Source organism: Hevea brasiliensis, chromosome 10 (assembly GCF_030052815.1).
Source record: "Hevea brasiliensis isolate MT/VB/25A 57/8 chromosome 10, ASM3005281v1, whole genome shotgun sequence".
NCBI classification, from domain to species: Eukaryota; Viridiplantae; Streptophyta; class Magnoliopsida; order Malpighiales; family Euphorbiaceae; genus Hevea; species Hevea brasiliensis.
In genome coordinates, this window is record NC_079502.1 from 84,630,407 (window position 1) to 84,642,483 (window position 12,077).

At 37.5% G+C, this 12,077-nt stretch overlaps 1 non-coding gene across 1 annotated transcript; it reads right to left on the bottom strand.

Annotated features, from left to right (window-relative positions):
- Positions 1-1,124: 1,124 nt before the first annotated feature.
- On the bottom strand, positions 1,125-1,231 carry LOC131170020 (small nucleolar RNA R71). Its single transcript, XR_009140964.1, has one exon. It is a non-coding gene; the product is annotated as a small nucleolar RNA R71 (small nucleolar RNA).
- Positions 1,232-12,077: the final 10,846 nt, after the last annotated feature.

Consider the following 12,077-nt stretch of genomic DNA (forward strand, 5'->3'; position numbering starts at 1 on the left):
GTAATCTGACCTAGAGATAGGCTAATGACCTCTTTGGAGTTCTGTAATTAATCAAAGATCTTAAATGGTTTTTATTAGGACTAATCACCAACAAAAGTAAGGTTTAGCCCTAATCGAAACATACCTTAGGTGCCTTGAGAGAGGACCTAGGATATCTTAGGATTAATTTCCATCAAAGTAATGATCCTCAATCTAATGAATAGACAAGATTAAAATCCATAATAAGGTTACAGTGTGAAATCTTAATTCTGGAATTGCTTTAATAGATAGTTTTATTCAAAGTTTATTTTCAGTATCCAAATTAGATTTAATTCATTCTTCACCCATATTTGGTAGCCTAAAAGTCAGAATTGTTGTGTAACTTGGTACTTGCTAACTAAATTCCTCATGGGACGATACTTCACTCACTACTTTATTACTTATTAGCGATCCGTGCACTTGCGGTGGTTGTAAAACCGGCAAATAAGTTTTTAGCGCCATTACCGGGGAGTTTAGTTTTAGTAATATTAAGCAATAGGCAATTTAGCTGATTTAGGAATTTCTATTTACTATTTGATTTTATTTAATTTGTTTTATTTCTCTTATTCTCTCTTAGGTATTTGGTCTGGTGCATGACCAAAGTAAAGTCAGAAGAAGAAGTTTTGGACTTGAATCCCGAGATAAATAGGACTCTAAGAGCCATCAGGAGAGAAAGGAGACACCAAGAACAAGATCAAGGAAATCCAGAAACTCCAATCATGGCCGACAACAACAATAGGCCAAGACTCCTGAGAGACTACGGAGTTCCATCTATACAAGGATTCCAGCCCAGTGTTATGAGACCCGTAGTGGAGGCCAACAATTTTGAATTAAAACCAGCATGACTCCAAATGATTCAACAGACCCAGTTTGGAGGTTCACCTACAAAAGATCCGCACTACCACCTCCAATGCTTTCTTGCCCTATGTGACACATTCAAGATGAATGGAGTCTTTGATCAAGCTATAAAACTCAGAGCATTTTCATTCTCCCTTCGAGACAAAGCAAGGAAATGGTTACTTTCTCAACCAGCTGGAACATTCACCACTTGGAAAGACCTCTCACAAGCTTTTCTAGTAAGGTATTTCCCACCTGCAAAGACTGCAAAATTGAGGGTTGAACTCAACACCTTCAGACAGAAGAAAGGTGAATCACTCTATGACGCATGGGAGAGGTATAAAGACCTGCAAAGGGAATGTCCACACCATGGCATAGAGGATTGGCCCCTAGTTTAGAATTTCTATAATGGGCTACTACCCTCTACAAGGAGCACAGTAGATTCAGCTGCAAAAGGTGACCTAATGGAAAAAACTATAACACAAGCAGTTGAACTTCTGGAGAGGGTCACGTATCACAACTATGAATGGTCAAATGAAAGGGAAAATACAAAGAGGACAGCAGGGATCCTGGAAGTGGATGCCCTACGCATGATAAATGCTTAATTTGACCAGCTCACGAAGAGGCTCAACAGAATGCAAGCCAATGTTGTAGGAATGAGCAACCAGCACTGCGACAGCTGTGGAGGAGGTTATATGACTATAGAATGCAACAACATCAATGAACCCTCCACAGAACATATGAACTGTAACACCCCTATTTGCATAGCCTGGTACATTTCACTGTTCCGGTGACCGGTGTCGGTCCGGATAATTAAGGGGATTAGAACCACATCTAAGACAACTAGATAAGCCCTGAATACAAATAATTAGTAATTATCAATTAGTTAAGTATAAATAAGAAAAACAAAACCTAAGAAGTTAAATGAGCCGAGAGTCACAGCGATGAGTGACCTTCTCGGAAAGGACTGCAAGGTTGATTTAAACTCAAATTTCGAACCGTAAAATGTGACGTCACGGTCCTTAGGACTATTGCGAACACAGTGAAAAAGAGAAAATCACGAAAAAGAATTGTTAAATAGGTCAAATAATTAGGTCAGGGATCCGGAAGAAATATTGAATTATTTACAAACCAGATCAAACCGGCGAGGGGCAATTTGGTTAATTGACCCCTAGAGCTGACTCCTGACCTGACTGTCAAATAAAATCCGAGAAAAGAAAATTTTGGGATCAAGAATTAAATTAAAGAACTAAAGAAAAATAAATGAAAAAGGAAAAAGAAAAAAAAAGTGAAAAAATGAAAAAGTTTATTACATCATGCATGACATCATGCATGATGCAATAAACTTAATAATTAAAATTTTGAAATTATCATTGGATAATTATAAATTAAATTAGATTAAAAACACATAAAAGAAAAGAAAAAAAAAATAAAACAAAAGTCTTCTTCTTCCTCACCAAGTCGGCCAACTCTCTCTCTCCCTCTCCATTTTTAAAACCTCCATGAAAGCTCATTTTTTAGCTTGAAGAAACCATAATTCAGCCATAGAAAAGGGAAATTCCTTAGTTAAACCTTGTTAACCTCACTTGAGAAGAAGATTGATCTAGAAAAAAAAAAGAAGAAAAGAAGAAGAAAATTGAAGATTGAACATCAAAGTAAGGTTAGTTCTTTTAATTGAAATTTTAGTTTATTAGTTGTGTTTGTGGTTTGAGTAACCTAGAAATTAACTTACAATCAAAAGAAAACATCTTTGGATGACCAAAGGGAAATTCGGCCAGCCTAGGTGGGGGTATGATTTGCATGAGTTTGATTGAATTAAAAGTGTACATGAGCTTGAATGAGTTGAGAATTATGTTTATATGTTTTGATTTAGTAAAATGTAACAAAATTAGTGAGTTAGGATTTTGGACCTAGGGTTTTGGGAGACAAAAATTTTGAGAATTGGTCAAATGGTGTGTTTGACCTTGTTTGAGCTAAAAAAATGGTCATGTATGACCAATTGTCGTATGTTGGAAGTGTTGGAATCAAATAGAAATTCGGATTGGTTATGGACATTCTGCAGGCAGCATGACCAAGGTCCATTTCAGGGACCAAAACTAAAAATTTACCAACCCAATTGGTGTGAGGCCAATTAGGAATGAAACTAGACACAAAATGGCACATTTTTCATTTAGGAATCATGCCTAGAAAGTGACCATAGCATAGTGAGCAAATTGGCCAAATCCAGAATTGGGTGTTCTACCCTGTACAAAAATGACCAAATGAACAGTGTTTGTTCATTTGGCCATAACTTGGGCTAGGCAAGTCTAAATGACCTGAAATTTTACCAATAGAAGATATAGACCTACAACTTTCATGATGAACACAAGTCCAAATTATGCCCTTAACTAAATCATTTAGCCACCCAAAGTTAGTGACCTAAAACTGTCAGAACCAAGTTGGTGCCCAGAAAATCTGGGTTAGACCAATCCGGCCAGCTATGTTCAAATGGCTATAACTTAAGCTACAAAACTCCAAATGGAGTGATTCAAAAAGGGAAATAAAGTTAAGACAATAAGGAACAACTTCTATGAAGAAAACTTAGCCAAATTCTAATAGCAACATAACCAATGGAACAGTGTAAAACAAGACACCAAAACTAAAAATTTGAAATTTGTACCTAAAAGACTTAAGATTGGTGAAAATAAAACCAATAAGTTAGGTAACCGAAATATAGTATGTGGGTATAATTGGATTTCTCATACCTATTTAGCATAAGAAAGTCAATATTCTGACTTGAATAGTACCATGAATAATAACCTCAACATGAAAATTTTCAAGAATGTAAGTTTAAGTATATTGGGGATAGAATTGAACATATATGAATTAATTATTAGAATTATTGTGAGGCAAAGATACTGAGACACTATAAATTTTGTGTTTCAGCAGAAAAAGACCCGAAAGGTTTAAGAGACTGAGTTAAGGCCTAGAGGCGACTCACTTCAGGTTTGTGCACAATAAATCTTATTTCATCATTTTCTTACTACCGATTTGATTGGGTATGATTTATGAAAATTTAGTGTTAATCATAAATTGTGTTGCCACTTTGTGAATGAAACTATGACTTTGGAAATTATCGGATTTCTCATGAATTATTTGAATAAAATGTTTAAAATTGATTTCTGATTCACACTTAGCATGACAATGTCTTATTATTCCTCCTCCATTTATGGGGTTGAGATCGATTATTTTCCTCCCTCTCTGGTTTACCAGTTGAAGTTGTAGATCGGATGAGTACTCATTAGCTATCTAGCCACCTCCCTCATTGATTTCGATTAGTGGGGTTGTAGATTGCTTTATCGTGGTGTACAACGCGGCATTGATCAGAAATGTTGTGTCATAGCTTAAGTTGTGTATAAATTGGCAACACTATATTTCTTAAATTGTTTGACCAAAATTGTGCTATAATGAGTTTTGATAATTTGTAAAATGTGATTGTGAAATATTTAAATTGTGATTTATCAATGAATGTTATATGCACTGCATTTCAAATTTTTATTGCGCACCACTGAGTATTTTTATACTCAGCGATAACTTATTTTGCTGTCACAGATAAGGGCAAGGAAAAAACAGCAGGGTGAGCTGCTGAATTGACAAGGACTTCACTGATCTTTCTGTACGGGTATTTGTTTATACCCTTGTAGTTATTTGATGTAAATATTGTAATGTCATATGTATTAATGTAAAGTTGAGCAGTTGTACAGTAAATAATAATAATATTATTATTTTGAATTTTCTTTTTGTAAATTAAGATCTGTATTTGTAAATTAAGTACTATATTCAATGTGAATGAATTTATGAAGTATTTTGAGATGATAAACTTTGGTTGAATTGTGGATTTAAATTGAATTGTGTTGACTTGAGTCATAATTGTGGTTGGGAGTTGTGGAAACGATTATTGGAAGTGTTTTTACAGGTTTTTGAAGAACTATTTTCTCAAAATACAGATGGCACTCTGCCGAAATATTTCCAAAAATTACGTAAAAATAAAAATGGACAAAAATTTTTACTAGTTTTGAAACTTCAATTAAATATTTTTAATTCCTACTAAAATGCTCACCACTTTCAAAATGTAAGAAAATGGTTTTAAAATCCCTTGTAGGATACTTAATGAATTATCGGTAGGTGGAGTTCGGTAGTTCATTAGGTATTCTATGGGATCATGTTATGCCTTACAGAGGGATAAGGTGTGACATGTTTTAGTGGTATCAGAGTATGGTTTTGCAATGAATTTTGACTATGTATGTGAATGTTTCTTGATAAGTACAATTGCTCAAGTGTCTTTAATGGATACATATGACATATTTACATCATGAATATGTACTAACGGAGGTCAACCTCCTTATGTTTGATCTCAGGAAGTAGAAATTTTTGAGAAATGGAATGGAAGAGGGAGATCATTCCGTGGAGCAATCTATCGAGGCTGAGGTCCAAGGGGAAGCCCCAGCACTCCAGAATGTGAGTGGGTCAGCAACTCCAGCTCCTACTCTAACATCGCAGTTTACTGCTCAGTTTGCATAGCAGATGGCTTCGTTTTTCCAACAAATGGTGGGAAATGTGCCACCTCAAGCTCAGATGCAAACACCTGCAGCACAACCACAGCCCTTGGCTTGGCAATATGAAAAATTAATGAAATTTGGGGCCACCGAGTTTAAGGGCACTATGGATCCACTGGAGGCAGAACAGTGGTTAGAGAGAATGGAATGGGTTTTTAGAAAGCTGCAGTGTGTAAAAGAGCTAAAGTTCGAGTACTCTATTTCTCTATTGCAAGGGGATGCATATGAATGGTGGAAGACCATCTCCCACAGTCTGGTTGAGCCACCTGTGTTGACATGGGCAGACTTCCTGAGGGAATTCAGGCAGAAGTGGGTCCCTGATGCTTATGTGGATATGAAGTTACAAGAAATCTTGAGCTTGAAGTAAGGGGATAGAACAATAGCAAAGTATCAAGGCTAAGTCAATATGCTAAAAGCTTAGTCTCCACCCCCAGATGTAAGAGATTTGAGGCTAGGTTAAGGCCTAGCTTAAGAATGCAAGTGGTGGGATTCAGACACCAAAATTTTTCTGAGTTGATTTCACAAGCCCTGGAACTGGAAAGGATAGAATCAGAAGGGCCGGTGAAGAAGGGTATACAAGAGAAAGAGAAGATTGAAAAGGCTACGGGCCAGGCTACTGAGAGAGGTTCTGGGAAGAAGAAACAGTCTGGGGGATCCAGTTCTCACAGATCTGGCAGAGGCAGATACTCTGGCCAAAGACCACCCCGGTCTGGTCAGCAAACCCAGCAGGCATCTGGAGAAGCATTATCAGTCCGGCAGTGTGAGACTTGTGGTAAAACACATGGTGGGGTGTGTTTCAAGGCCATCGGTGCATGTTTTAACTGTGGAGGGAGCAGACATTTTGCTAAAGATTGTACTAGTCCACGCCGATCTGGACCTTCTGCTACATCTGAGGGATCAGCCCAAGTTTCTACACCTAGAGGATTACAGCCAGCTTGTAGAGGTAGAGGCAAAGGTAGGGGTCCTGGTAACACTCCTGGAAGTCAAAGCACTGTTAACAAGCCAGTACCCAGTGGCGCACCAGTTAGAGTGTATACAATGCATCGGAGGGAAGAGGCTAAAACATCAGATGTAGTAACTGGTATTTTCTCTATCCTTGACCAAGATGCATGTGTTGTTTGATCCTGGCTCCACACATTCATATGTCAGTGCTAGTGTGATGTGTTCTACTACTATCCAGTGTGTACAAATGGACTATAATGTGCTAGTAACTAGTCCATTAGGTCAAGAGGTTAGGGTCAACAGAATCTATAGAGACTGTCTTTTGGTGATCCAAGGACATGTTTTTCTGTTAGATTTGATTGAAATGCCCTTTAGAGATTATAATATTATCTTAGGCATGGATTAGTTAGCCAGGCATCATGCAATGATTGACTGTAGACTGAAGACAGTCACTTTTAGTCTTCCTCAGTATGGTGATGTAGTAATACATAGGGAGAGGCAGTTATTACCATTAAACATCATTTCAGCTGCACTGGCTAAAAAAATGATTAGGAAGGGGTGTGAGGCATACTTGGCACATGTGATAGACACCCAAGTGGATAGTCTAGCATTGAGGGACATCCCCATAGTATGTGACTTTTCATATGTATTTCCTGATGAATTGCCAGGATTACCTCCAGAAAGAGAAGTGCAATTTGAAATTGATGTTATGCCTGGTGTGGATCCAATCTCCATAACACCATATAGAATGGCACCAGCAGAACTAAAAGAATTGAAAGTGCAGTTGCAAGAGCTGCTTAACAAGGGCTTTATCCGCCCTAGTATGTCACCTTGGGGAGCGTCAGTGTTGTTTGTAAAGAAGAATGATGGCACTCTCCAATTATGTATTGACTATCGGTAGTTGAATAAGGTGACAATAAAGAATAGATACCCATTGCCCCGCATTAATGATTTGTTTGATTAGTTGAGGGGTGCAGCTGTGTTATCCAAAATTGACCTGAGATCAGGTTATTATCAGCTGAAAGTACAAGAGCAGAGTATTCCTAAAACTGCCTTTAGAACCCGCTATGGCCGTCATGAATTCTTGGTTATGCCATTCGAGTTAACTAATGCTCCGGCTGCTTTTATAGATCTGATGAACACTATCTTCAGACCATACCTTGACCAATTTATAGTGGTGTTCATAGATGATAAATTGGTTTATTCAAGGAGTGCAAAGGAGTATGATAGCACCTGCGCATTGTACTGCAGACTTTGAGAGAGAAATAGCTATATGCAAAACTATCAAAATGTGAATTTTGGCTAAAGGAGATATCCTTTTTGGGGCACATAGTATCAGCAGAAGGTATTAAGGTAGATCCTAGCAAGATAAAAACCGTCCTTAATTGGAAGCCACCCAGAAATATCACAGAAATTCATAGTTTTCTGGGTTTAGCTGGATACTACCGCCGATTTGTGAAAGGATTTTCCATGTTGGCATCTCCATTGACCAAGATGCTTAGGAAAGATGTGAAATTTCAGTGGACAGATAAATGCCAGCAAAGTTTTGATGATTTGAAGAGGTGTTTGACTGAGGCTCCAGTCCTGACTTTACCTACACCGGGTAAAGAATATACAGTTTATAGTGACGCTTCTCACAATGGGTTAGGCTGTGTATTGATGCAAGATAGAAATGTCATTGCCTATGCATCACGCCAGTTGAAACCGCATGAGAGGAATTATCCAACACATGATTTGGAGCATATAGCTATTGTGTTTGCTTTTAAGATCTGGAGACACTATTTGTATGGGGAGAAATGCTACATTTACACAGATCATAAGAGTTTGAAGTATCTAGGCACTCAGAAGGAGTTGAATTTGAGACAAAGGAGATGGTTAGAGTTGATAAAGGACTATGATTGTCTGATAGACTATCAGCCAGGGAAAGCTAATGTTATGGCTGATGCCTTAAGTCGCAAGACTATGGTAAGTCTACGGGTTACTCCTTTGTCGATGGTATATGAGTTGAGATCATTACATGCCAGCTTAGAGATTAATGATGAGGGGCAGACAGCAGTTGCATGGCATGTACAGCCAGTGTTGATTGATTAGATCAGAATGGCTGCTCAGAATGATAAGAAGTATCAGAAGCTATTAGAAGAAGTCTGGCAGGGCAAGAAACCAGAATTCTCAATAAGAGATTATGGTCCACTGCTATACCAGGGCAGAATATGTGTTCCTAATGATGTTAATTTGAGGCAGATTATTTTGAAGAAAGCATATGAGTCTCCTTTTGCCATGCATCCTGGTGGCACAAAAATATATAGAGGGCTAAAGGAGCATTACTGGTGGATGGGTATGAAAAAAGACGTGGTAGAATTTGTTTCTAAATGCCTAACTTGTCAGCAAGTAAAGGCAGAGCATCAAGTACTAACTGGGTTGTTACATCCACTACTAGTACCAGAATGGAAATGGGAGAGAATAACTATGGACTTTATGATGGGACTTCCGAGGACACAGAAGAGTCATGATGTAGTATGGGTCATTGTTGACAGATTGACCAAGTCTGCTAATTTTCTGCCAGTCCGGATGGACTACAGTTTAGAAAGATTGGCCAAATTGTATATAGATGAGATAGTGAGACTGCATGGAGTGCCAATATTGATTGTGTCAGATAGAGATCCTAGGTTCACTTCTAGATTCTGGGGTAGTCTTCAAAGAGCCCAAGGAACTAGATTGAATTTTAGTACGACATTCCACCCACAGACAGATGGCTAGTCTGAGAGGGTAATTTAGATATTGGAGGACATGCTACAGGCTTGTGTGATTGAATTTGAGGGCAGTTGGGACACACACTTGCCTCTGATTGAGTTTTCTTACAACAATAGCTACCAATCAAGCATTGGGATGCCTTCATATGAAACTTTGTATGGCAGAAAGTGTAGAACCCCATTGTGTTGGGATGAAGTAGGTGAAAGAAAGATGATTGGGCCTGAAATTGTTCAACAAACTGAAGAGAAGATCATATTGATCAAAGATTGACTTAAGACTGCATCAGACTGTCAGAAGTCCTATATTGATTTGAAGAGAAGGGATATTGAGTATGCAGTGGGTGAAAAAGTATTCCTCAAGGTTTTCCCTTAGAAGAAAATCATGAGATTCGACAGAAAGGGAAAACTGAGTCCTCATTTTATTGGGCCATATGAGGTTCTGGAGAGAATGGGTCCTTTGGCATATCATTTGGCACTACCTCTAGAGTTAGAAAAGATACATAATGTCTTCCATGTGTCCATGTTAAGGAGGTATCGATCAGACCCATCTCATGTACTACTAGTAGAAGAAATTGAAGTGAATCCAAACCTCACATATGAGAAAGAACCCATAGAGATTCTAGCTTATGAGGTGAAATAGCTACGGAATAAGCAGATACCGTTAGTAAAAGTGCTGTGGAACCATCATTCGGGCCAAGAAGCTACTTGGGAACGAGAGAAGGATATGAAGAGACAACACCCACAGCTGTTCAGAAATTGATACCAGGTAAAATTTCGAGACGAAATTTATTTTGAGGGGGGGGGGGGAGAATTGTAACACCCCTATTTGCATAGCCTGGTACATTTCACTGTTCCGGTGACCAGTGTCAGTCCGGACAATTAAGGGGATTAGAACCACATCTAAGACAACTAGATAAGCCTTGAACACAAATAATTAGTAAATGCCAATTAGTTAAGTATAAATAAGAAAAATAGAATACAAGAAGTTAAATGAGCCGAGAGTCACAGCGATAGGTGACCTTCTCGGGAAGGACTGCGAGGTCGATTTAAACTCGAATTTTGAATCGTAAAATGTGACGGCGCGATTCTTAGGACTATTGTGAACATAGTGAAAAAGAGAAAATCATGAAAAAGAATTGTTAAGTAGGTCAAATAATTAGCTCAGGGATCCAGAAGAAATATTGAATTATTTGCAAATCGGATCGAACCGATGAGGGGCAATTTGGTCAATTGACCCCTAGAGCTGACTCCTGACCTGACTGTCAAATAAAATCCGAGAAAAAAAAATTTTAGGATCAAGAATTAAATTAAAGAACTAAAGAAAAATAAATGAAAAAGGAAAAATAAAAAAAGTGAAAAAGTTTATTACATCATGCATGACATAATGCATGATGCAATAAACTTAATAATTAAAAATTTGAAATTATCATTGGATAATTGTGAATTAAATTAGATTAAAAACACATAAAAGAAAAGAAAAAATAAATAAAAAAAAAGTCTTCTTCTTCCTCTCCAAGCCGGCCAACTCTCTCTCTCCCTCTCCATTTTTAAAACCTCCATGAAAGCTCATTTTTGAGCTTGAAGAAACCATAATTCAGTCATAGAAAAGGGAAATTCCTTAGTTAAACCTTGTTAACCTCACTTGAGAAGAAGATTGTTCAAGAAAAAAAAAGAAGAAAAAAAGAAGAAAATTGAAGATTGAACATCAAAGTAAGGTTAGTTCTTTTAATTGAAATTTTAGTTTATTAGCTGTGTTTGTGGTTTGAGTAACCTAGAAATTAACTTACAATCAAAAGAAAACATCTTTGGAGGACCAAAGGGAAATTCGGCCAGCCTAGGTGGGGGTATGATTTGCATGAGTTTGATTGAATTAAAAGTGTACATGAGCTTGAATGAGTTGAGAAATTATGTTTATATGTTTTGATTTAGTGAAATATAACAAAATTAGTGAGTTAGGGTTTTGGACCTAGGGTTTTGAGAGACAAAAATTTTGAGAATTGGTCAAATGGTGTGTTTGACCTTGTTTGAGCTGAAAAATGGTCATGTATGACCAATTGTGGTATGTTGGAAGTGTTGTAATCAAATGAAAATTCAGATTGGTTATGGACATTCTGCAGGCAGCGACCAAGGTCCCTTTCAGGGATCAAAACTAAAAATTTACCAGCCCAATTGGTGTGAGGCCAATTGAGAATGAAACTAGTCACAAAATGGCACATTTTTCATTTAGGAATCATGCCCAGAAAGTGACCATAGCATAGTGAACAAATTGGCCAAATCCGGAATTGGGTGTTCTGCCCTGTACAAAAATGACCAAATGAACAGTTGTTCATTTGGCCATAACTTGGGTTAGGCAGGTCTAAATGACCTGAAATTTTACCAGTAGAAGCTGAGATATAGACCAACTTTCATGAAGAACACAAGTCCAAATTATGCCCTTAACCAAGTCATTTAACCACCCAAAGGTAGTGACCTGAAACTGCCAGAACCAAGTTGGTGCCCAGAAAATCTGGGTTAGACTAATCCGGCCAGCTATGTTCAAATGGCTATAACTTGAGCTACAAAACTCTAAATAGAGTGATTCAAAAAGGGAAATAAAGTTAAGACAATAAGAAAAACTTCTATGAAGAAAACTTAGTCAAATTCTAACAGCAGCATAACCAATGGAACAGTGCAAAACAAGACACCAAAACTGAAAATTTAAAATTTGTACCTAAAAGACTTAAGATTGGAGAAAATGACTAAAACCAATAAGTTAGGTAACCAAAATGTGGTATGTGGGTATAATTGGATTTCCCATACCTATTTAGCATAAGAAAGTCAATATTTTGACTTGAATAGTACCATGAATAGTAACCTCAATATGAAAATTTTCAAGAATGTAAGTTTAAGCATGTTGGGGCTAGAATTGAACATATATGAATTAATTATTGGAATT